This window comes from Mixophyes fleayi, chromosome 1 (assembly GCF_038048845.1).
Source record: "Mixophyes fleayi isolate aMixFle1 chromosome 1, aMixFle1.hap1, whole genome shotgun sequence".
Lineage (NCBI taxonomy): Eukaryota > Metazoa > Chordata > Amphibia > Anura > Limnodynastidae > Mixophyes > Mixophyes fleayi.
The window spans coordinates 398,893,543-398,919,245 of record NC_134402.1 but is presented as its reverse complement, the minus strand read 5'-3'; the positions used below and the strand labels follow the sequence as shown (position 1 = coordinate 398,919,245).

Genomic DNA, 25,703 nt, shown 5'->3' with positions numbered 1-25,703 from the left:
ATTTATTACTAACATTGTAAATACATAATTCTCTCTTGTATATTACTGCATTCCATTCTATTGGGCCAAACTTGGGTATTGCTATTTTCGATTTATCACTATCATCATCATCAGTTATTTATATAGCGCCACTAATTCCGCAGCGCTGTACAGAGAACTCACTTACATCAGTCCCTGCCCCAATGGAGCTTACAGTCTAAATTCCCTAATATACATACAGAGAAAGAGAGAGAGAGACTATGGTCAATTTGATAGCAGCCAATTAGCCTACTAGTATGTTTTTGGGGTGTGAGAGGAAACCGGAGCACCCAGAGAAAACCCACGGAAACACAGAGAGAACATACAAACTCCCCACAGATAAGTCTGCAATCAAACCATGTCCACAGTGCTGTGAGGCAGAATTGCTAACCTCTAAGCCACCCTGCTGCCCATGACTGTAAATAAATATACACCACAAGTATTTCTACGCCTGACATAGAAACACTACTGAGTCTTCAGCTGACCGTATCTTTAGATAAGTGCAACTCAAAATACACAAGTAAATCTGCAATTTTGCCTCCATATTTTACAGCATACATTCAGGCTGAAACCTATTTCAACCCTAAATGAGGTCCAACGTTTCAAAATATGTGTACTCATGTTTTTAGTTTAAATCCACGTTAAGAAACAAGCTGATATGGACTAAATAACAGTCCATCGAGTTAAAAGAAACCTTGATATAAGCGTCATTCTCAGAGAGGTCGTGAAATATATATCAATTAATTAATTTAGTCCAGATTAATTCAGCCAGAAAGGCAAAATGTACGGGAGCAGACACATATATCCAGGAGGAAATGGGCCAGGTGGATATCTCTGTATTTTAGGGCTCAGCAGTGGTAACATTTGCATTTCTTAGCACGCTGTCCAAAGGGCTGTATTTGCATCATTTGAGTCTGTAGCCATTTGGTGTTCTAAGCCCTGCAATATCCAGTAGTCACAAATAGAACATTGATAGCGGCATAATTCCTGTCAGAACACAATATCTGGCCACCACCCTACATTTCATCCCCACTTCAGATGAACTTACGTAAGCTGGTTCTGCTCATGTCCACAGTTCTTGTTTCTTTGCTGAGAAAAGAAAAACAAAGGTTGAATATTAGGAAGACAAAGGTGTATATTTACTAAACTGCGGGTTTGAAAAAGTGGAGATGTTGCCTATAGCAACCACTCAGATTCTAGTTATCATTTATTTAGTACATTGCAAGAGTCTGATTGGTTGCTATAGGCAACATCTTCACTTTTTCAAAGTCGCAGTTTAGTAAATATACCTCTAAGAGTCACCTCCTAAGGCGCAGCCCTCCTGCTGCCTAAACCTACATCCACTCTTGTTTCTTAGCATCCCTTTCTGGTTTCCATCTGTACAGGGAGAAGCATCTATCGAGTCTCACAACAGCTCTATACATAATGCACCATATTATACAATTTTCAGCTCTGTATATTTATACAGCAGAAATGGAGCGAAAGTCATAGGACGTGACAAGACTCAAACACAATATTTGTTCAGTAAAAATGTAGGGATTACAACTTTACAAAGCATCAAATGAATTTCTACATAGTAGTATTAGGCTACATCCACACTGCTGTTTTACTCAGACATTGCTGGGTGTACAAGTGCATGGGAGTGTCTAGAAATATGAAAGATAATGTTTTCATAACTGCGCTCCTTTACACTCCATTGTTTCAACATACTGGGGAAAAACATTTGTGTGAACATTCATCTAATGGACAATTCCATCTTTTAGCAATATATGTAGTAAAGTGAATATTTGCCAAAAAACACGTCTGTATATTTGTTTCATTATTGTGACTCCCAAAAATACTAGGGATGTGCACCGGCGACTTTTGAGGTCTCGTGTTTTGTGTTTTGGATCCGGATTTTCGTTATTTTTGAGGTTCGGATTTGTCTCGCAAAACACTTGAGGAAAGGTCTCGGTTCGGATTTAAGGTATTGGATTCGGATTTTTTTTGAAAAAAACATAAAAAGTTTAAAAATCAAGTTTTTGGGCTTATTTTCACTCCTAGGCTATTATTAACCTCAATAACATTCAATAACAAGCATTTCCACTAATTTACAGTGTATTCTGAACACCTCACAATATAGTTATTAGTCCAAAACGTTGCAACAAGGTATCTTTCTGGACTGCGTAGAGGAGTGGGTCACCACAATATATTATAAACCCTGAACTTTTATGATTCGCACCAATAATTGTACCTGGACTGCGTAGAGGAGTGGGTCACCACAATATATATTAAAAACCCTGAACTTTTATGATTCGCACCAATAATTGTACCTGGACTGCGTAGAGGAGTGGGTCACCACAATATCTTAAAAACCCTGAACTTTTATGATTCGCACCAATAATTGTACCTGGACTGCGTAGAGGAGTGGGTCACCACAATATCTTAAAAACCCTGAACTTTTATGATTCGCACCAATAATTGTACCTGGACTGCGTAGAGGAGTGGGCACTGGGCACCACAATAAAATATATAAAAAACCTTCAACAGATCTGCATTACACTACACATACGGCTGCTCCTCCATCCTCTCCATCATATACATGTTGGAGTTTTAGCGTGTGACAACCTCTTGTTTTTGATAATGTCAGTGCATTTTGAATATTTTTCAATTTGCCCCACACCACTGAATGTACTTTATCTATGATACGCAATACGCATCTATCTATCTTGACTGCGTAGTGTGGTGGCCCCGGTACACAATTTGGTACCGAGGCCACAATATAATTAAAAAACCCTCCACGTGTCTGAATTCCACCAAACAAGTATCTGGACTGCATAGTGGGGTGGCCCCGGTACCCAATTTGATACCGGGGCCACAATACCTCCTCCAAACATGGTACAGACAATTCGTCATTGAGAGACCCCAGACAGACAGGGTCAAAGTGTTATTGTTTGACTTTGTAAACCCAAAAAAATGTCCCTGTTGCACATAGTCGTGCAATGAAGACTGACTTTTTCATTTAAAGGCACGATCTTTAAAGTGTAGTGTTTGTAAGTCTAAGTCATATTATACTTTTGGTAAAATTGGTTTATTTTGTTCCTCTTTATGGTAATTAATTAGTAATAGAATTAAAGTAGGAAATAGAATTAAAGTATGAAATAGAATTAAAGTAGGAAATAGAATTAAAGTATGAAATAGAATTAAAGTAGGAAATAGAGTGGTATAGAGTTGTAGTGTGGTATAGATAGAGTGGTCCACACTATATAATAATAAAACCCTCAACTGGTCTGAATTCCACCAAACAAGTATCTGGACTGCGTAGTGGGGTGGCCCCGGTACACAATTTGGTACCGGGGCCACAATACCTCCTCCAAACATGGTACAGACAATTCGTCATTGAGAGACCCCAGACAGACAGGGTCGAAGTGTTATTGTTTGACTTTGTAAACCCAAAAAAATGTCCCTGTTGCACATAGTCGTGCAATGAAGACTGACTTTTTCATTTAAAGGCACGATCTTTAAAGTGTAGTGTTTGTAAGTCTAAGTCATATTATACTTTTGGTAAAATTGGTTTATTTTGTTCCTCTTTATGGTAATTAATTAGTAATAGAATTAAAGTAGGAAATAGAATTAAAGTATGAAATAGAATTAAAGTAGGAAATAGAATTAAAGTATGAAATAGAATTAAAGTAGGAAATAGAGTGGTATAGAGTTGTAGTGTGGTATAGATAGAGTGGTCCACACAATATAATAATAAAACCCTCAACTGGTCTGAATTCCACCAAACAAGTATCTGGACTGCGTAGTGGGGTGGCCCCGGTACACAATTTGGTACCGAGGCCACAATATAATTAAAAAATTGGGCATCAACTGTCACCGTTGTTTAATATCTGATACACCTAAATATGGACTGCACAGTGGAGTGGCCCCGGTAGTAAATTTGGTGCCGGGGCCACAATACCTCCTCCAACTTCCAAGTGTAGTGTTTATAAAGACACACAGCGTCGAAGTGTTATTATTAGTTGACTTTCTTAACCCTAAAATTGTCCCTGTTGCAAATATTCGTGCAATGGACAGTTACTTTTCTATTGAAAGACTCAAGCTTTCAAGTGTAGTGTTTATAAAATATAAACAACAATACAGTAGTTTTAGAGCACGTCAATACCTCTTGTTTTAAATTATGACACGGCATTTTACTTTTGGTTTAATTTCTTGAATTTTTTTACATTTGGTTTTACTTTTTGAACATGGCAAACGACTGTTGCTTGGTCATATAATGCAAAAAAAAAAGTTCCAAGATGGAATTGTCCTTGGGCCCTCACACCCACCCTTATGTTGTTGAAATAGGACATGCACACTTTAACAAACCAATCATTTCAGCGACAGGGCCTACCAAACAACTTTGGCTGAAATGATTGGTTTGTTTGGGCCCCCACACCAAAAAAGCTATTCATCTCTCCCTGTACAGACTAAACAGGCTCTACTGAGGCAAGATGTCGTCCTCATCCTCAACCTCTGATTCCTCTCCCCCTACAGTGTGTACTTCCTCCTCATCACACATTATCAATTCGTCCCCGCTGGACTCCACGACCACAGGTCCCTCTGTAGTATCTGGAGGGCAGTGCTGTACTTCATTGAGGAATTGATTATTCATTTTTATAAACATCATTTTTTCAACGTTGTGAGGAAGCAACCTCCTTCGCCGCTCACTGACCAGGTTCCCCGCTGCACTAAAAACTCTTTCCGAGTACACACTGGAGGGGGGACAACTCAGGTAAAATAGAGCCAGTTTGTACAGGGGCTTCCAAACTGCCTTTTTTTCCTGCCAGTAACAATATGGACTGTCTGACATGTCTACTTGGATGGTGTCAGCAAAGTAATCATCCACAATTTTTTCTATTGTGACAGCATCCAATGCAGCGAGAGTAGACATGTCTGCAATGGTTGGCAGGTCCTTCAGTCCGGACCAGATGTTATCAGCATCCCCGCCAGTGCCTCTTTTGGGAAAACTGAGCTTTTTCCTCGCAGCCATAGATGTGGAAGAAAATGAGGGTGGAGCTGTTGGCATGTCACGGTCCTCTTCAGAGGACAATCTCCTGACCAGCAGGTCTTTGCACCGCTGTAGACTTGTGTCCGCCGGAAACAGAGACACAACATACGCTTTAAACCGAGGATCGAGCACGGTGGCCAGAATGTATTCCTCTGACTTTAAAAGAGTGACCACCCTCGGATCCTGGCAAAGCGTACGAAGGGCTACATCCACAAGAGCTACATGCTTGGTGTAATCGCAATGGCTTACCAGCTCCTCCCTCACTTTCTCCAGCTGCTTCTGCAACAGCCTGATCAGGGGAATGACCTGACTCAAGCTGGCAGTGTCGGAACTGACTTCTCGTGTGGCAAGTTCAAATGGCTGCAGAACCTTGCACAACACGGAAATCAGTCTCCACTGCGCTTGACTGAGGCGCATCCCCACTCCTTTGCCTATGTCGTAGGTGGCTGTGTAGGCCTGAATGGCCTTTTGCTGCTCCTCCATCCTCTGCAGCATATAGAGGGTGGAGTTCCAGCGCGTCACAACCTCTTGTTTGAGGTGATGGCAGGGCAGGTTCATGCTTTTTTGATGTGCCTCTAGTCTGCGGTAGGCACTGGCTGAATGCGGAAAGTGTCCAGCAATTTTGCGCGCCACCGCAAGCATCTCCTGCACACCCCTGTCACTCTTGAGGTAATGCTGCACCACCAAATTAATGGTGTGGGCAAAACATGGGACGTGCTGGAAATTGCCCATATTTAATGCCCGCACAATGTTACTGGCATTGTCTGACACCACAAATCCCCATGAGAGTCTAAGTGGGGTAAGCCACTGGGAGATAATTTCCCTCATTTTCTCTAATATGTTGTCAGCGTTGTGCCTCTTATTAAAGCCTGTAATGCACAATGTTGCCTGCCTTTGCATGAGCAGCCATTTTGTAGATGCTGCTACTGATGCAGCTGTTGCTGTTGCTGCGGAAGGGGATGCATCTACCCAGTGGGCTGTCACAGTCATATAGTCCTTCGTTTGCCCAGAACCACTTGTCCACATGTCCGTGGTTAAGTGGACAGTGGGTACAACCGCATTTTTAAGAGCACTGAGGACACTTGATCGTACTTCTCTGTACATTTTTGGTATCGCCTGCCTAGTGAAGTGGAATCTCGAGGGGATTTGGTACCGGGGACACAATACCTCCATCAACCCTCTAAATCCCACTCCACTGATGGCGGACACCGGGCGCACGTCTAACACCAACATTGCAGTTACAGCCGCAGTTATACGCTTTGCAATAGGGTGACTACTATCGTATTTGGTGGTCATGGCAAACGACTGTTGGACGGTCAATTGTTTTGTGAAAGACTTAGCGGTCTTACGACTTCCCCTCTGGGAAGATGACCGACTAACAGCAGCAACAGCAGCAGTGGCAGTAGTAGGCGTACCGCTGCAGGATTCCTCGGATGAATCCCGTATTGAGGAGGACTCAGTCTGGCTGCTGACTTGGGCTGCAGGACTGAATCTGATGGAGATTGTGGAGGAAGTTGACGAGGAGGGTGTTGCTGGTGTGTATCCAACTGGACCACGGGATTTAGGTGTCCCTGTACCGATGAGGGTCCTAGCCCCAGTTCCTGAACTAACCACTGAACTATGAAGGTTATTCAGGTGACGTATAAGGGAGGATGTTCCTAGGTGGGCAAGATCCTTACCCCTGCTTATTTGAGCTTTACATAAGCTACATATTGCCATACATTGGTTGTCTGGATTTGGATAAAAATAACTCCAGACCGAAGAGGTGCATTTTTTGGTCTTCTGACCAGGCATGACGATGGGCTTTTTCATCCCATGGACATCAGCTGTTTCCCCCCCTGGTGCCTCATTTACAATAACCACATCACCATCCTCATCATCAAGTTCCTCCACAGCGCCAGCTACATCATCAATAGCCTCCTCCCGAGCCACCTCTTCCCGTACAGTGATGGGAAGGTCAGGCTTGACAACCACCAACACCCTTGGACTCGCCTTGGGGATTTGTGATAATTTCTCTTTAGAAGGCAGAGTTGTTTGCTGTTTTGTTGCTGACAGCATAACTCTCTTCAATTTTTTGTAGGGGGGGGAGGAGGAGGAGGGCTAAGATCCGTGGGTGAAGCTGAACCACTAGTCATGAACACGGGCCAGGGCCTAAGCCGTTCCTTGCCACTCCGTGTCGTAAATGGCATATTGGCAACTTTACGTTTCTCCTCAGATGATTTTAAGTTTCTCTTTTTGCTACTTTTTCTTAACTTGGGCTTTTTGGATTTTACATGCCCGGTACTACGAGATTGGGCATCGGGCTTGGAAGACGACGTTGATGGCATTTCATCGTCTATGTCATGACTAGTGGCAGCAGCTTCAGCATTAGGAGGAAGTGGGTCTTGATCTTTCCCTACTTTATCCTCCAAATTTTTGGTCTCCATTATATGTAGCACAAGATACTGCAGAATGTGTGAACTTGGTAATATTGCAGTACCAATGGACTTATACTGCTGGATTGGTTTTGCAAATTTGGTTATAATTATTATATATTTTTTTTTTTTTAAATTTTTTATTTTTTTTTACTTTTTTTTTATTTTTAAAAAACTTGGGAATAGTGGGGAAATAACTATGCCCTTAGAAGCACAGAGCACAGGACACAGCACCACTGGACTGAACAGGACACGGCACAGGACCCAGCAGCACTACGGAACTCAGCAGGACAGTGCACAGGACACAGCACCACTGGACTGATACTGCAGAATGTGTGAACTTGGTAATATTGCAGTACCAATGGACTTATAATGCTGGATTGGTTTTGCAAATTTGGTTATAATTATTATATATTTTTTTTTTTTAAATTTTTTATTTTTTTTTACTTTTTTTTTATTTTTAAAAAACTTGGGAATAGTGGGGAAATAACTATGCCCTTAGAAGCACAGAGCACAGGACACAGCACCACTGGACTGAACAGGACACGGCACAGGACCCAGCAGCACTACGGAACTCAGCAGGACAGAGCACAGGACACAGCACCACTGGACTGATACTGCAGAATGTGTGAACTTGGTAATATTGCAGTACCAATGGACTTATAATGCTGGATTGGTTTTGCAAATTTGGTTATAATTATTATATATTTTTTTTTTTTTAAATTTTTTATTTTTTTTTACTTTTTTTTTATTTTTTAAAAACTTGGGAATAATGGGGAAATAACTATGCCCTTAGAAGCACAGAGCACAGGACACAGCACCACTGGACTGAACAGGACACGGCACAGGACCCAGCAGCACTACGGAACTCAGCAGGACAGAGCACAGGACACAGCACCACTGGACTGATACTGCAGAATGTGTAAACTTTGTAATATTGCAGTACCACTGGACTTTTACTGCTGAATGTGTGAACTTGGTAATATTGCAGTACCAATGGGCTTATACTGCAGGATTGGTTGTGCAAATTTTGTGGTAATTAAAAAATATTAAAGTAGTTTTTGGTATTTTTTAAAAAAACTTTTTTTTATTTTTTTAAACACAGGGGAATATTGGGGAAATAACTATGCCCTTAGAAGCACAGAACACAGGACACAGCACCACTGGACTGAACAGGACACAGCACAGGACCCAGCAGCACCACTGACCTCAGAAGGACAGAGCACAGCACACAGCACCACTGGACTGATACTGCAGAACACAGCACAGCACAGCACAGCACAGCACAGAACTAAACAGCACAGAACTAAACAGCACAGAACTAAACAGCACAGAACTAAACAGCACAGAACTAAACAGCACAGAACTAAACAGCACAGAACTAAACAGCACAGAGGACCACCTAACACACCCTCCCTCTACCCTGATCAATGCCCGAGTGAAGATGGCGGCGACTAGCGGGGAATTTATAGGATCCGAGTATCGCGAGATCCGACAACGGGATTATGAGTCAGAGCCTCAGTTTCACTTTTGAATTTGGCGCCAATACCCGGATCTGTCTCGGATCCGACTCGGATCCGCAACGTTCGGGTGGGCTCGGATTTCATAAATCCGAGTGCGCTCATCCCTAAAAAATACCAGGAGCATCTGTGAAGCGCTGTAGCAGATTTCTGCCTGTGTATCTTTTGAAAATGCAGCACTACCTGGCAGGGGCTGGCTGGCAGACTGTATCCCGGAGGGCACTGGCCCATAACTAGCGGTCTATCCTTAAAGGGTGGTCTTTGGTACAATATATATTTATCAATATAAGAAGAGGCTATTTTAGTGTTGCTAAACCCAGCAATACTTATCATAAATGATTAATCTTAAATAATGAAAACAAAAAATGCAACAAAAAAACCGCCTCACTTTATATTGCATTTTATTTTATATGTTACTTCTCCCTACAGCACATTTTTTTTTTTTTTTTACATACCTGGCTGATTGTAATGGGGTATAAATCATATAGCAATAGATTAAATAATGTTCTATTACAGTACTGAACACAGTGGCTAATTTATTAAAATGCAAAAAGCCCTTTTGCTTTAAAACCTTATGTTTTTGACAGCAAAAGGTCTTGTTTTTGCATTGGACTATATATTAGTAGGGTTATTATTTGTTTTAGGGTTAACCTAAAACAAATAATATGAGCGGTGCTACTGGTAGAAGGAGCAGAGCACAAGGTGTCAATCTGACACCCTGGCCCAGAGCTGGATTAAGGCTCTGGGAGGCCCAGGGTACTTTAGACAGGGGGAACCCCAATGATGTAACATGTTTATCATTTTAGAGAAATAAACAGGCAATATTGTGTTTAGCTCACGAGCAGTACAGAGTGAAGCGGGACATACCTCCCAACTGTCCTTGCAGTCAGACCAAATCCTGACTAAGAGAGACAGTCACTCAAATTTGGGACTGCTCCAACAGATTCAGGACAGTTGGCAGACTGTCCACCTCTCTCCTACCTGTTTTTGTCACTTTCACCACTTGTGTCTGCCAGTGTCTTTAGATCAGCTACTGGCTGTCTGGATCCTGGAATGTTGGAGACCCTATTTGGAAAAATTGGGAAAAAATGGGTACATGAAACATGAAATTTAGAAACTTATCAATATAAAACCCACGTTTCATAAAGCCTCCCTCTAGCCAAAAATTTAAATAATAGTATTCACATTTGATAAATAGATCTACTTCTCTTCAACAAGCCCTGACATTAAATTAATAGCAAACACATTTAATAAATATACCTATTTCCCCCCAATATTAAATAGTATTCCCATTTAATAAACAAACCTATTTCCCTCCCTCCAAACAGCCCCAGCAATAAATTAAATAGTATTTATGTTTAATAAATATAACCATTTCCCACAACCACCCCAGGCATTAAATAATCTATAATCACATATAATAAATAGACCTAATTTTTCCGAAAAAAGACCCACATTCAATTAACAGCTCTCAAACCACCCCAGCATTAAATTAAAGGTCCAATCACCTGATCTTAACTTCATAGGCCCCACTAATAAATTTCCCCACGACCCACAAATTAAATAGCACCCATAATTAGCCCCCAACCTGCACTCCACCATTAAATTAAGATCCCCCTTCCTTCATACAGTAAATTAATTTACTGCCCCTCCCCCCCCACACACTCATTACATTAATATACTCACCGCCTCTCTCTCTCTCACACACACTCACACACACTATATAGATTGGCCCCCCCACACATACACACACACTATATACATTGCCCCCCCCCACACACACACACAGACACAATATATGTGCACTGGCCCACACCCCCACACACACACACAAACACACACACACACACACACACACTATATGTGCACTGGCCCCCTCACACACCACACACAGACACACACACAATATATGTGCACTGCCCCACCCCCCCCACACACACACAATATATGTACACTGGCCCACACACACACACACACAATATATGTACACTGGGGAGGGCTGTCGACTCAGCAGTCTATTTTAAAGGAAGAAAAATGTAGGTAGCCCAGTGACCCTGCCCAAGATCGCCCACATGGGACCAGCCCGGGGGGCAGATGCCGCCCAGCCTGCCCCTGGGCCCCCTCACACACACACAATATATGTACCACCCCTGCCCTATCTCACACACACACACAATATATGCTGGTCCACACAATGTACTGATACATACACAATAGCCATACACACACAAATAAACAATAACAAAAGTAAAGGGATACTTTCAGCGCTACTGGATTTTCATTAACCAAGGGAAAACATATAAATCCATAATTGGATATCATATATAACCCAATTTTTAAAAAATAAAAACACTTGTAGCAAAAGTTCATATTTACATATCCATTTAAATTCACAACCTATGTACAGTTGTTTGGGAATCTTTTAGCTGCAACTGTGTATAACACGCTGAGTTTTGATCAATCATATCTTAATCTTATCTGGTTCTTTGTACAAATAAACAATAGCCTGACACATACAAACAAACAAACCACCTCCCCGCCGGCACTTACCTTATTCCAGACACCGCGCGGATGTTCCTCTTCACACATGGGACGGCACCTGTTACGTGGTGCGCGTCCCATGTGACTCAGGTAGAAGACACACAGTGTGGAGGGGAGGGGGGTAGAAGGATTTGCGGCCAATAGAGGAGGTGGCTGCCACCAAGAAACAGAGAGCGGCCCTAAATAGATTTTTATGCTCCGGCCCGGGGGGCATATGCCCTCCTGCCCCCTGCCCAGCCCGCCCCTGCTACCTGGAAAAGGGCAGCTTGTAGTGATCTTTACATGTGCATTTGATCCAATAGCAGTACTAAACGATATGGGCCTGATTCATCAAGGCACGCATCCTGAGCGCAACGTGTGTTTGTTTTAAAACGCATGTAAATCGGCTCTGCGCACCCCTGTATTCATCAAGGCACGGATCTGAAGACATGTACACTGCTGAATTCGGGTGTAGTTCTGCTCTGCTCTACTACACAAGACACTTAACGATACGTCCAAAGCCTCCAGGGATTATACATTTGCAAAAGAAAAATATATAGAATTAATGTCACCTGTTAATAATAAAGGCATTGATGATAAAACTATTACATCCCCCCATGAAACACATTTATTAGGATGTTGTTAATGTCTAAGGAACATAAAATAAATTTTTACAGTTGCTCCTGTTTGCAAACACATGTTATAGTTGTACTCAGGACTTAGACTAGCCCTGTAGCTGGAGCAAGAGATACAGCAGAAAAACTAGTAACTTTTCCATACCTAGAACTTGATTATGACCTTAGCTGTGTGCTCTTGAGTTTGGCACGCCCTTACTGTAAATTGACTACGGCCAAATACCTCTTCCACGCCCAGTTCATCCCTGAAATCTTAGGATGTAGTAAGTGTCCTTTGTGTCCGACAACGGAGCGGACAGGACTGCATTTACTGGCGTATGCCCTGATTCTGAGCATGCATATGATCGATAGATATGTGCCTTGATGATCCAGGGCCTTAAAGGTGGATGTATCTGCACGCCAAATGTACACAGCATCGGCACCGCTTTGCACTTCTATCTCAAATGACAGCTTGGAGGACTGTGAGAGGATATAAAGCTAGCACCCAGACAAACAAAACCTATTTTTTGAAAGATGCCTTTTGAAAACATAAATAACTATATAAGACAAACAGCACGGGCACAGTACAAATTTTCACCATACATGCACAGTATGCTAATGCACATCTTATGCATAAAAGACAGATTTTCATCAAACTGAGCCCCTATAAATATATGTTATTGGGCATTAATCCTTTTAACACTCATAAAAGTGATTTATGTTCGAAATATTTAGGGGGGAAATTTTGACCTCATATGCACAAACTGTTTCATGAATTTATTGTGTGATGTGCCATCCCTGTTAAGTACAGCTTTAATGCACCAAAGACTAGGAATAATTAATCGTTCCAGAGAATGTGTCCTCAGTACTTATAATAACAGCTGGATAAGGAACCAACAAAGCATCCATGTATATTGAGAATATGTAATCCATGACAATTAACAATAATTAATCTTTGGTTCAGATCTCCAATTATATCACTTTTGCAAATAAATATAAAGGAATATTATTATCTAATATATGATATATAATCTTATTCTTGCATTTTAAAAGTAAATTATTTTAAAATGAAAATGTAATATTTTCCCTAATACAACTAAACGGTGAAAGCGATGATTTAATCTAAAATAGTGATTTATGTTAGTTTCTTTTTTGCATGATTTTTTTTTCCCAGTGTACAAGAATGAGTGGCATTATACAAGATAGAAAGCAATTAAGAAACTACAGCCATTATTTGTTGTAAAAAAAACAACCCAATTTCATCAAGGTTTCTCTGGAAATGGAATATGTGTACATGATACTGTCATAAGAAAACCTAATTTGCTTTCTGAGCAGAATAGGCCAATACTAAATCTCTGTTCAATCAAAACAAGAAATAGTTCCACTTGCATGTCTGGAATGCTAATAGGTTAATTGTGATTGACATATAACCATGCAAGAATGACTTTAAGCAATGGTCTTCACCTGTTTTACTCAACGAAATACAACTACTCTAATTACCAACTTCCTTCCTTAGTCAAACATCCATAACTTGTTCCCAATTTAATAAAATGAGTCTGTGTATGCAGTGGTACCATCGACAAATAGTAATTACAGGAGTGCTTCAAATGAAATGCACATACATGAAAGAGAATTGTATAATAAGCAAAGGTACCTTGAATATTTTATATATCTATGTGACTGTTTCAGAAACATTTTTCGAAATTTGATCTATCTATACTTTTTAATTTTTTTCTAAAATGAAGTTTAAAGTTTAAAACATTATAGACAATAATACATGTTTTTACAGACTCAGATAATAATTATTTAAAGAATAATCGGGATACTAGGCAGCCCAGTTTGTCTGTGATGAGTTTGGCAACCATATAAAAGAATGAGATGCAATAAACCTTCTTACAGAAGGTTCTATAGAGGGTAGTTTCGATTTAGACTACTGGATAACTGCTCAGTTATTAGGAACAATCTACTCACCAAACAATAAGAGACCAGAGACTTTCTCAAAATAAACTTATATTGACAGCAAGTATCAGGAATGCTTCTCAATTAAGAGATGATCATAGCAGTGAACTCATGAACTCCTGGTGCACCTGGGCGTCCAGCAATATTTTCTTTTACTCAATCCAGAGAAGAATCTGGACATATGGACCTTATGAATTGCAAATGGGGTACTAACCTTGGCAATCCAGATACAAAAACTGTACCGTGATAAGTTGCGCTTCTTGACACAAAGTTTTAGATAATTTGATATATTCTGCTGCACCATGAGAACACAATGGTGACATTTAAAATGGCTGGTGTACAGAAAAACATGTTATAACCCATAAAGGCCAATCATACATTGCTTTTATTCTTTAATGATCAAACTGGGTATACCAGAACCAGTTCCTTGGTGAATACGGTTCTGTAATACAATCCCAAATATCACTGGAGGAGGAAGGTATAGGTCAGTGGTGGGCAAACTCAGTCCTCAAGGGCTACCAACAGTTCATGTTTTTAGGATTTCTTTAATCATGCACAGCTGAGTTAATCTATTTGGCTGGGTCAGTAATTATCCCAGCTGTTTCTACAGACAGAAATCCTAAAAACATGAACTGTTGGTAGCCCTTGAGGACTGAGTTTGCCCACCACTGGTATAGGTGATGCAGTAGGTTTGTCCATGGTAAGGACAATACATTAATCCTCCAAGGTCTCTCTGTCCAGACTTAAGAGACAAATCTTCGTCATCGTTTTAGATAAATAAATCTATGTCTGATTCACGGAAGTTCTGCTGGAATAGATTTTGCTGTAGTGCTACCCCACTCAGTGTTAGCTTCTGTTGGGATAGTGTGTCTGCCAGCTGGATTGTCCATCTGAATCAGTACAAAGGGAGTCATAGTATCAAAAGCTAGTAGAGCCTCGCTGCCCTAAGCCCCAGCATATTGAAACTGTAAGACTTCTCGAGACCAAATGCCTTTTTATTTACTTTAAATGTGTATGGGCACCCCATCCTAGATGCATTGTCAGTGGTGTTTACTATGTGTGGGTCTGGTGTGTTCAGTGGACTTGGGGGGTAGAAGTAGCATGGATGTGCAAATGTTCAGCTCTGTTCTGGTGTAACAAGCCAGCCGAATGAAATTGGTCCAAGTTCGGCCCAGAGCCAGGTGTAACAGCTTTAAAATGTCTGCAAAAAAGATTGCTATGTGGGAGCTGGAGAAAGGGCAGCAATTGGGCAGGATTTAGAATTCATTTTTCCAAAGTTAAGTTCTGGAGTAGGTTGAAGCAATATTTTCTCTCATGAACTAGGAGTTTCCCAACCCTGTTTACAATTACTATCATCTAGGTAAATCAAACGGGTCATCTTATGAAACTGAAATTGTAATGTAATGGCTTTCATCATTCTGGTAAAGGTGTAAGGAGATATGGACAGGCCAAACACCATGACTTTCTATTAGAATAATTGGTCTCATCAATAAAATCTCTGAAATCACTTGTTTGAGGTGTTTCAGTAAATATATATTTGATGCTGTAACAATCATGTCTTCGAATAATTGGGAAATCATGGAAGCCTTCCATGCGGAAGGTATTTTTGTTCGTATGAAACTGTTTAAACCATTTATATATGAGCACATGTCTGTAACAACTGTCTAGTTTTCTGATCATTAATAAATTACTAATCCATCTCCTCTGGTAAGCTCTAATTTCGTTTTCTGGTACCAAAAAAGAGAAAGTGCCAACCACATGAATTTCAAATAAACAGCGTCACACTCATCCCTTATGTCCTTATTTATTCAACTATATTGATATTAATAATGTTCTAGGGGTGTTACCATGCATAACCACATAGTAGACATATTAAATATAAAGAGAGAAAAAGTTTAGGTCATTTTTATCCGATACAGAAAGGGGATATTATTAAAACTTAATTTTTATTGGTATGCTTTGAAATAATTGTGAGAACAACCCAATTTTAAATATCCTATGTGAAATTATAGATAAAGAAGTGTTCAATATAGAGACAGTGTGGATAAACAATATTAAAATACAGTGCAACCTCTATATTCCTCAACTGTTGCCATATTTATCTATAATATCTCAATATATAATTGGTTATCAGTCCTATTTTAAATATTCTATTCTAAATCATAGACATTATGTGAATACGTCTGAGTTTCTCCACTAGTAGTATTTATAGTAATTCAAACTGTGATGAATATATTTCCTCTTATAAAGTAGATAAATTGGAACAATATACTTTATTAACTTAGCTGTAATATAATTTCTCAACAGCTCTTAATATTAATTTTAGCAAACATTTTTAAGGATTATCAAACATATAAAGAATATCTACATTCCTTTACAGAGCATCATCATCTTTGTGGATAAACAATAGATTTACCCTCACTTACAAAGGCCTTACCAACACTTCTCCCTTTACATCTCTTACCTTCTCACGTGGTACATACCTACCTGGCCACTCCGGTCTGCCTCTGACCTCCTCCCATGATCGCCTCCAAGACTTCTGCAGTGCTGTTCCCATCTCACTTGACTCTCCCCCAACCTTCAGTCCTTCAAACTTTCACTCAACTCACATGTTTAAGCTCATCTACCCTACCACCTCCTAACCATTCTATCCATCACCTTCCATCTCCATCTTTTCCCAGTTGATCCTACTGTCTCTCACCACCACTCCCTAGAATGTAAGCTCTTGCGGGCAGGGTCCTCTCAACCTATTGCCCCATGTCTCTCTACTGCCTGACTCCCTTGTACGTCCTGTCATGTCTTTTGTTGCATTCTGTGAAAGTCCCCATAGCATTACTCACACTCCTCTATACTACTTATATGTATTACCTCATCTATTTGTTACTTGCTTCTGTGTCCGGTGCTACAGAATCGGTGGCACCTCATCAATAAATAAATAAAAATAATTCTACTAATAATAATAGATGCAATTATAGTTGAGTTGCTATATATAGGTCTCAGATTCAATTCCCATCAGTTTCACCTCTAGAGAATCATTCTGTAACATTGTAACCATTGACATTTGAAGAGTAACTGTGTGTATATAAAGCAACAGTATCTCTCCAGGTTAATTGTAGATACAAATACTTCTTCTCCACTCAGTTTCTTTCACTTTTGTTCAGTTTCAACATAACTCCATAACGTTAAATTGGCAACCACAGAACACTAAAGCTCCGCACGATCATTACAATTAGAAATAAGAGGATTATTGAATATATGTTCACTTTCACCATGATTGTCCAATCACACAAAATCATAGTCACCTTATGTACAGACTTTTTATCATTAAAATCTGTACAATAACATTTAGAACACAATTAATGGATTATTAGTTTAATTCTATCAATGCAAACCCTCCCTTAGAAGTGTATTTAATATAGCTGTAATATAGTGATTTTATTAACTTAATAGTCATGTTATAAATCAACTTTTTTTTTAAATATCATGTTTCGAAAAAATCTATTTGGTGTGGGTTCTTATATTGTGATCTTATAGATTGCTCATATTATAGATCCTTAAATAGCCAGTAGTTAAGCTTCATTCATTTGTCCGGTATATTAGTTCACAGAGCTATTGTGTGGTAGTCAGAAACAGTCTGAAGTATAGAATAAGAACACTTTTATCTTACTTATTATCTAACAGACTATAACTAATAAATGGTATCCACTCTGTAGTAAGGATCTTAATTTTGCAATCGTGTTTAGGAGCAAGTGTCTGTTTCGGAAACACGCAGTGCTTTCATTCTTTCTTGTCTGAATTAGATTTTATACCTGAATTTATCTATATACATTAATTTACTGGATTAGAGAATCCTATTAATTGCGGGCTAAATTTAAATTTATGTTGCAACAGTGACAGGAACATTGTGCGTTTCGCCAGGGCCTCTACCAAGGCTCATACTTTCCCTGAGCTATTGCCAAAGTGAAAGCTGCATCTATCTGACTGCTGTAATTTCTAGTGAAATGAACTCTGAAAGGGAAATCTGTTGAGAAGGAGGGAACCCCCTTTTTGACCATTGTGGTAATGTACCCCTCACTGTGTTAAAACAAAAAAAAACAACTACCATATGGATTGACTGTTCCAGAGGGATGTTTTCCAGAGGTCCTTCCAGTTGAACTATAGAATGTTTAGATATTTTCTGACCCTGCTTAGGAACCTCGGACAGTCCCTAGGGCCTTTGATACATACCCTCCATTTGAAGGGGCTGTTTGAATATATTATTGGCCTTAATACCTGAAAAAGGGATCCTGGCCTTCCAAACTCAGACATCATGTAGCAACTCACGTCCAAATAAATCTGCGTTCTCTAGGTAGGAGTAATAGACCTCCTTTGGGACAAGGTTGGATAAACCTGCTGGTGTTATCCCCATTTTATGGTGGATAATAGTTACATAATTAATGTTTTGACGGTCATTAACATGGCTTTAGCTGCAGACTGAATCATTGCTATTTTAGAAGCCATAAGGGATGCTCTGGTCTGGAAACTTGGCAACCCAGTTTAATCTCCCCCACTCCTTTTTCCAGAGTAAAAAGTAGAGTACCTACAAATCCAATAATTTAAACTGGATATTGCAGAGGAGCTAATAAGTTTCAGTCTTCGCATTTTTACCCATTAATGCTACTAGAGCTAAGTCAATTGCTTGAGCCACGTAACATGTAATCCATGGAGATTAATAATCCCTAATCTTTGGTTACAGCATGAGATCTTCAACTATAATATTACAGAAATGTAAAGGTATAGTATTATCTAATATATTTACTGTATATTCTTATTCAGATATTTAAAAATAAAAAATGGAAAACTGGAATATTTAGTCTAATCTACAACTAAACAGTGAAAGATAATATAAGGAAAACCAATGTAACTTTGCAAAGTTAACTCATCAACTTGAATGAGAGAAGACCTGAAGGCTGGTCCAGTAAAATTGTATTCTTCAGGCTAAGGGTCAATAGGGTCAATAGACCAATGAGTCTGATATAAAGAGGAATGTGACCATTTGTCTTTTAAGCCCACCATGGTCATTTGTATGCTACTTAGTCTACCTTACTCACGAGAGGCAAAAACATAGGGATACTGTCTCAGACTCCTAATCAACAGGCAGAGGGCCAGCTGAGGAACAATGAACAGGTTCTTCCTCAGAGAAAGGACTTAAATGAGTCCATAAGATATTATCACATTTCAAAGTAAATCACAGCTATGGAGTCCGGTATGTGATAAAGTATAAGGTGTTTATTGATAGAAAATACAAATAAATTGTATGAACCAAATATAGCTGAAACTGCACAGGGATTTCTGATAAGGCTGAATTCTGGTTGCAAGGAATACTGCAGACACAGGTAGCAAGGAAAGTGGAGAGAGATCCGAAGTGGTGTTAGGAGCAAAATGTGAGGATCTGAGGGTACAGGAGCAGCAGGAGAACAAAACCATAGGAAGGGCAACAAAACAACAATGCCCAGCACAGGAGAGGGAGAGAGGCAGGTATAAATAGGGAACACCAAGGTGCAGGATAAGTAGTGACACAGGTTAACCCCTAGTAATAACAAAGTAAAAAGGCACAATAGCAGCACCTCTGGTGAACAGATAAACATAACATAACAAATCCAAAGTCAAGTAGGCAGGAGCTGCAATGCAGAGGACTGCAGGCAGATCCTGACAGTACCCCTCCCCCCTTTAGGGCAGATTCCAGACGCCCATATTACCCAAAGTGGTTAAATTCATCAGAATCATAGTCCATAATGGGGGGCCCGGCAGAGAAGTCCTCGTCCCAGGGCCGAAAGGCGAAGGAAATCATACCAGAGGGAACTTGACGTACTGCAGACCCTCCTCTCTTCTTACGTCCTCTCCCTTTATGGGATTTCCTCGGAATAGGAGCCTGGACCAACTGGGTAGAGCACAAAGGGAGTTCTTGGACTGGGGTGATAGATGACATTGCCGGAGGCACAGAAGACCCTTAAGTTGGCACTGCGGGAGATGGTGTAAACTTGCTAATAACTGAATCAACAAATAGTTGCAGGTTAGATAGGATGGAATTGTTAGTCTCAGTAGGGCCCGGACCGGACAGCACAGCACTGGGAGAAGCCTCGGACCGGACAGCACAGAACTGGGAGAAGCCTCGGACTGGACAGCACAGAACTGGGAGAAGACTCGGACCGGACAGCACAGCACTGGGAGAAGCCTCGGACCGGACAGGACAGCACTGGGAGAAGCCTCGGACCGGAAAGCACCAAGTAATAACTCAAGCTGAATCTTGTCTAGTGGCAACTCGGGCTGGACCACCATAAATGGCAACTTAGGCTGGATCATATTGACTGGCAATGTCACTGGAGCAGATTTGAGAGGCAACTCCCTTTCTGAAGCAGGCTGTAGCTCAGGGACTGAGACAGTGGCTGGCGACAGGGAACTGGAGGCAGCGGCTGGCGACTGGGAACTGGAGGCAGCGGCCGGCGACTGGGAACTGGAGGCAACGACTGGGAACTGGAGGCAGCGGCCGGTGACTGGGAACTGGAGGCAGCGGCCGGCACCTCAGAACTGGAGGCAGAGGCCGGCACCTCAGAAATGGAGGTAGAGACCGGCACCTCAGAGCTGAATGGCAACTCGAAACGGGAGGCAGACGATGGCACCTCGGAACAGGAGGCAGAGGATGGCACCTCGAAACAGGAGACAGAGGATGGCACCTCGGAACAGGACTCAGAGGATGGCACCTCAGAACAGGAGGCAGAGGATGGCACCTCAGAACAGGAGGCAGAGGATGGCACCTCGGAACAGGAGGCAGAGGATGGCACCTCGGAACAGGAGGCAGAGGATGGCACCTCGGAACAGAAGGGTGAGGATGGCACCTCGGAACAGGAGGTAGAGGATGGCACCTCGGAACAGGAGGCAGAGGATGGCACCTCGGAAGAGGAGGCAGAGGATGGCACTTCGGAACAGGAGGCAGAGTATGGCACCTCGGAACAGGAGGCAGAGTATGGCACCTCGGAACAGGAGGGAGAGGATGGCACCTCAAAACAGGAGACAGAGGCTGGTAACTCTGAACACGAGGCAGGTGATGACACCTTGGAAATGAAGGCAGAGGATGGCACCTCGGAACAGGAGGCAGAGGATGGCACCTCAGAACAGGAGGCAGAGGATGGCACCTCGGAACAGGAGGCAGAGGATGGCACCTTTGAAATTAAGGCAGAGACTGGCACCTTTGAAATTAAGGCAGAGACTGGCACCTCGGAACAGGAGGCAGAGAATGGCACCTCAGAACAGGAGGCAGAGGATGGCACCTCGGAACAGGAGGCAGAGGATGGCACCTCGGAACAGGAGGCAGAGGATGGCACCTCGGAACAGGAGGCAGAGGATGGCACCTCGGAACAGAAGGGTGAGGATGGCACCTCGGAACAGGAGGTAGAGGATGGCACCTCGGAACAGGAGGCAGAGGATGGCACCTCGGAACAGGAGGCAGATGATGGCACCTCGGAACAGGAGGCAGAGTATGGCACCTCGGAACAGGAGGGAGAGGATGGCACCTCGGAACAGGAGGCAGAGGATGGCACCTCGGAACAGGAGGCAGAGGATGGCACCACTGAACAGGAGGCAGAGTATGGCACCTCGGAACAGGAGGCAGAGTATGGCACCTCGGAACAGGAGGGAGAGGATGGCACCTCGGAACAGGAGGCAGAGGATGGCACTTCGGAACAGGAGGCAGAGTATGGCACCTCGGAACAGGAGGCAGAGGATGGCACCTCGGAACAGGAGGCAGAGGATGGCACCTCGGAACAGGAGGCAGAGTATGGCACCTCGGAACAGGAGGGAGAGGATGGCACCTCAAAACAGGAGACAGAGGCTGGTAACTCTGAACACGAGGCAGGTGATGACACCTCGGAAGAGGAGGCAGAGGCTGGCGACTCGGAACTGGAAGCAGAGGCTGGCAGCTCGTAACTGGATGGTACCTCAGAACCGGATGGCACCTTGCAACAGAAAGCAGAGACTGGCACTTCTGGACAGGCAACAGGAGCTGGCAGACATATTGCAAGAGGAAACAAATAAAAAACAATTGCAAAAAGAGTCCCAGGAGAAAATCTGAAAACAGGATCTTTCACACGACTTCAAAGATGTCTTTTTGGCTGGTCATACTGTCCCACTTCAAAGTAAATCACAGCTATGGAGTCCGGGATGTGATGAAGCATAAGGTGTTTATTGCTAGAAAATACAAATAAATAGTATGAACCAAATATAGTTGAAACTGCTCAAGGATTTCTGATAAGGCTGAAAGCTGGTTGCAAGGAATACTGCAGATTCAGGTAGCAAGGTAAGTGGAAAGAGATCCGGAGAAGTGGTGTTAGCAGCAAAATGAGAGGGTCCGAGGGCACAGGAGCAGCAGGAGAACAAAACCATGGGAAGGGCAACAAAACAAAAATGACCAGCACAGGAGAGGGAGAGAGGCAGCTATGAATAGGGAACACCTAGGTGCAGGAGATAATTAATGACACATGTTAACCCCTAGTTATAACAAAGGAAAAAGGCACAATAGCAGCACCTCCTGGTGAACAGAGGTATTGCCAGATAAACATAATATAACAAATCCAAATTCCAGAAGGCAGGAGCTGCCAATGCAAAGCAGCATGCAATGCAGAGGACTGCAGGCAGATCTTGACAGAGATTCTGTCTCTATGCTTTTAACAAAAATGCTGCACAGGATTTTTCCTAAAATTTATTCCAAAACGGAAAATGGAATTAGAGAATCCTTAATCACACCCACACAAGGTCTGTTGCATGTCTGATGTTACCGCTTCAAATTAAGGGAGATCTGAAATAAGAATGACAGACTGTGAGAGACTTTACTGATAGGATATTTCTGTGCTTTGGTGTAAAAACCTCTGATGATGGCAATGAAGAAGGACTAATTGGACATATTATTTTCCTCTTTATGTGACTCGATCAGAACATAGGAGAAAACAGCAGTGAATCAGTGCAAATGTTAACAAGTAGGTGTCCAAATTGAGGATTATACAAGAATAACACAAGGGGTCTTCTATGGATCTGTTACAATTGCAACAATGTTTTTGGATTTTCCTCTATTGATTTTCATCATTGTGTAATTTTTATTCCACTCCCCTAACAACTGTGTAAGCAACAGTAAACAAACCAGAATTGTCAAATGATAAGCCCAGTGTCAAAATTGATCTTCCATATAGTTGTGTTCAATAAGAATCTCCCAGACATAAAAAATACAAAAAATATGTAAATAATGCAATATGTAAATACATTTTTTTCTGGTGAAAAAATAGACACGCAATATTGTTATTGTGAAACAATAACATACCACACTCTAAAGTTAAGGATAACCAAAAATAGTTAGCCACCTATAAAAGTGAGGTAGACCAGATAGCACCACCGTGAAACACAGATTTTCTCAAAGATCTCCCGCTTTGTGAATATGCTTACTTGATTTCAAGTAAAGACAGGCACTGGGGTCATGAGTTCAATTCCCGACCATGTGAGGAGTTTGTATGTTCTCCCTGTGTTTGTGTGGGTTTCGTCCGGGTGCTCCGGTTTCCTCCCACACCCCAAAAACATACTAGTAGGTTATTTGGCTGCTTTAAAATTGACCCTGGTCTGCCTGTCTGTCTGTCTGTGTGTGTGTGTGTTAGGAAATTTAGACTGTAAGCCCCAATGGGGCAGGGACTGATGTGAGTGAGTTCTCTTTACAGCGCTGCGAAATTAGTGGCGCTATATAAATAAATGGTGATGATGATGATCAATCGCAGAGAGAATATAGCGAATCTTCCACTGATCCTTCATCAGTTCAGAAACATCAGATATATGCACTCAGCAAAATTGTTATGAGCGTTTTGTCGCTATCCAATAACGAATGTCGAATCTCGATTTGTGTTTCCAACGCACCAAGATTTATTCTCAAAAGGTAGCAAAATATATTCAAGCGAAATAATAATAAGTACAGCCGTTACTTATCGCAGGCGCTCTGGATCCAGTGTACAGTCATTCAGGTCTGAAGTCTGTGGTCAAGGTGACTAAACACTAGATGAGGAGCTGCTGCTTATATGCACACAGAGATACAGTAAACAATGCAGATGGTATAGCTTGCTTCTATTGGTCCAGGTTTCAGGAAGGCCCGGGGGGTTGTCGATCATTGGCTAGTTCAACCTAAAGAATCCAAAGGTGGAGGTCATCTCTCCAGGGGATATTGCTCCGATCTTCCCGCCAAGATTCATAGTCTTAATAGTCCATAATTCCCTAACATTAATAACTTGTGTATGCACTCTGCGATCCCTTCGCAGAGTGAACCGGACAGTCCCAAATGTAAAGGGGATTAATATGATACCACACATGACATGATTCCTTCAACCTGTACCATATGATTTACTGATATGCATATAACTTATAATATTACACATAAACACTACTATATTTCGACATAAATAACTATGTGTTGCAACTACCATTAATGTGTACTATTTTACAAATGTGTGTGTTGGTGAGAATGTATGTAAAAGCGTAAATACTGTTGTTGCCACGAGTTGCGACTGCGTACGCCCTTCCACGCCGTAGCATGCCATATGCATCTTTTCATACAAAGACAACCAAGTTTGCTCGATTTTAATTGAAATGACTTTATCCAATTTGCTGACTTCGACAGTTCCACCCTTTGATAGTGTAATAAACTATCACCTAATCACCGTTTCAAGTTCAGGGTTATACAACTCTTCTTCACAGACCATAATCTCGGTATCTTGCACCACCCTTTCAGTCTCGTTCTCAGTGTTTCTCCTAGAAGACTGTTTTCCACACTTCAACAGAGTAGTAACACATTTGACACATTAACCAATTGCTAAGATGACACCCAGTATAAGGAAAAGAAGCTTACCTACACTAGCAACCATTTCCTGTACCCATTCCCCCAGACCAGAGAACCATTTCACAGGATTCAACCACGAGAACCATCCTGCCACCTTTTCCCCGATCTCATATAACGAAGAATTATGGTTTCTTCTAAATTCCCATTTCAGTTGCAGAATTTCATTCATCTTCCGGTCTATAACCTCCTTAGGGTCATCCGTATTATTGGTGATGTACGTGCATTATTTGACACCAAACTGAGTGGCCAACGTCCCACAGTACCCACCAGTAATAGAGGTGAGATAATTTAGTACAAGTCTATGTTGCACCAACTCCTTCTTGTACGCTTGTAGCTCCCTTCCAGTATATCTGAAAGTGTCATCATACATCTCAGTGATATTGTCTATTAATTTAGCTAGGTCTTGTATATATTTAAAGTTTCCTGTTCCCCGAGCGTTCCTGGTGAGATTTAGAGCAACCATAACTTGAAAACCAGCGGTTTCACTAATCAATTTTGTAGCTATGGGTTCCTCACCAGGAATCATATTTCTCTTGCCACGGTGTTCATACTGTGTGTGTATGTATGGTGGTGATGTAGTCTTGTGAATACCAACCATTTCTTCATGAGTAATAGTCATGATTTCAGGAACCAGTTTAGCTAAGAAACACAAGCCCTTGGAACTCGGAGTCACCCAGGAATAGGCTTTTCTTCCACACACAAAGTACACTTCATCAGGGAGAACAT

The 25,703-nt window shown here is 41.6% G+C and overlaps 1 long non-coding RNA gene across 1 annotated transcript in view; it reads right to left on the bottom strand.

The window, feature by feature from the left end:
• Positions 1–10,672: 10,672 nt before the first annotated feature.
• Positions 10,673–25,703, bottom strand: part of LOC142098504 (uncharacterized) — a 1,185,945-nt gene continuing 1,170,914 nt past the window's right edge. Inside the window, exon 3 of the long non-coding RNA XR_012678352.1 lies at positions 10,673–10,693. This is a non-coding gene — a long non-coding RNA (uncharacterized LOC142098504). The remainder of the gene's footprint in view (positions 10,694–25,703) is intronic.